This window comes from Galeopterus variegatus, unplaced genomic scaffold (assembly GCF_000696425.1).
Source record: "Galeopterus variegatus unplaced genomic scaffold, G_variegatus-3.0.2 Scaffold11110, whole genome shotgun sequence".
Classification (NCBI taxonomy): Eukaryota; Metazoa; Chordata; class Mammalia; order Dermoptera; family Cynocephalidae; genus Galeopterus; species Galeopterus variegatus.
The window spans coordinates 45,132-46,970 of record NW_007737221.1 but is presented as its reverse complement, the minus strand read 5'-3'; the positions used below and the strand labels follow the sequence as shown (position 1 = coordinate 46,970).

General features: G+C 29.5%; 1 long non-coding RNA gene across 2 annotated transcripts in view; it reads left to right on the top strand.

The window, feature by feature from the left end:
• Positions 1-1,839, top strand: part of LOC103610415 — a 37,873-nt gene that overhangs the window by 17,998 nt on the left and 18,036 nt on the right. For both annotated transcript variants that reach the window (XR_552209.1, XR_552210.1), the window contains one exon: positions 526-618. This is a non-coding gene — a long non-coding RNA (uncharacterized LOC103610415). The remainder of the gene's footprint in view (positions 1-525; positions 619-1,839) is intronic.

Below are 1,839 nucleotides of genomic sequence, written 5' to 3'. Positions count from 1 at the left end.
CTCCCAAGCGGCGCACTCTCCAGTGCACCACCGGGCCGGCCCGTGATTTGCATATTTTAAATAAGGAATTATAAACAATATCTTATATAAGTACCAATGGTTCCAGAGTGTTATATCCCTGTGACTGATAGATTTTTCTCTGATGACATCGCCAAAACCCACGGTGGTATGACTGTTACGGAAACTAAACTTATTCTTTCACTTGAAGGTAGTGCATAAGACCAAAATACTCAATGAAAATTAACAGATTATTCAGAATGTGTTGTAAATCTTGAACTTTTCATTAAAATTCAATTTTAACTAGTTAGCACTTAGAAATTAGAAAAAGAAAAATAATTTGTAAAGCATTCTAATTTTCAGCAAATGAAAAGACAATATAACTAAGATTCCTAGAATATACTGGTAACAAAACATCCATTAGTGTGATTGGAGGTATTTAAAAACATTATGATACCGATGACTATAAACTAAAATTAGATCATCTTTTCACCTATAGATGAAAATGTTTATCTCTGTGTTCTGCAGAACATAAAACTAAGAGAAGAAAATAAGCATTCTGCGAAATCTGGGATTAACATGAACTTGTGTTAAAATAAGAAAGAAAAGGTGCTTGAAAAGGTAAAAGGACCATCTCTTTGATATGCTCTTTACTACGTCTTTCCATATCTATATCATCTAGGTCCGTCTATACAATCTGTAGCTGTATAGCTAACTAGTTAGCTAGCTATCTGTCATCTATTTATATTTAAAATCTTTATCTGTATTATAAACAAAATGTCTTTCAAACTAAGTATATATGTGTGTGTATATATATATACACATACTTATGATTTTTTATATAATTAGTTATATATGTGTATATATACACATAGTTTTTGATATAAGAAATGTTGTAGCATTGTATATTTTTCCTTTATTCACTAACTTTCTGGGAAAAATGGGATCAATATTTAATCTAATTTTCACATAACTGTAATTAGCAATTAACTTTCCCACTTGCACTTACTTTTCTATTAGCATCTCTCAAAATCAGTAAGATAATGCAGCTTAGTTTCAAAAGGCAACACCAGATCAAGAATGGACAAAATCTAGAGCCACATAAAAGGTGCTATGAAAACAAATTCATTAAAATTTAAAATTCTAAATACTGCTAATAATTTTTTCTAATGCTAGAGTAATAGAATGCTAAATGTAAAACATGTAAAATGTCAATGTAAAAACTCCCATTTATTTTATACATGCCATCACATACAAATTCGGAAACATAATTTAAAAATCATCTCCTATGAGATAAATCTTTATATATATACCTGTGAATGGAATATAGAATAATGTGAATACCAATTTCTCACCTATTTAATAGTTGATAGTCTCCTAAAATTCTCATTGTTTGGCTTTTTAAATTTGCTCTTTTTTAAAAAAAAAAATTCAACTCTATAGTGGCATTTTTCCTCTAAAAGAAAAACCATTTAACACAAGCAAAATTGTCAAGGAATGTCATATGTTGAGAAAAGCAGTGACAAATGAAAAAGAGCCAATTCACTTAGAAAGTGCCATGAAGACAGCCGAGGGTAACAAGCACTAAATTGAAAAAGAGAGTGGATGGTGGAAATAGGTCAAAACAGCCCAGTGCAGCATAATCATTATATGACAAAATGACCAGAAGATGTGATTACATTATTGATATGTAAGCTATTTATTATCAGAAGCTTAATATTGGTGACCTTCAAATTAAGAACTTTAATTTTGTCAGATGCTTTGGTTTTATGATATTTAACTCTGCTTAATTTCAACATTGTGTTATTTATAAAGACCTTGATTTTATCTTAAATTTCTAAT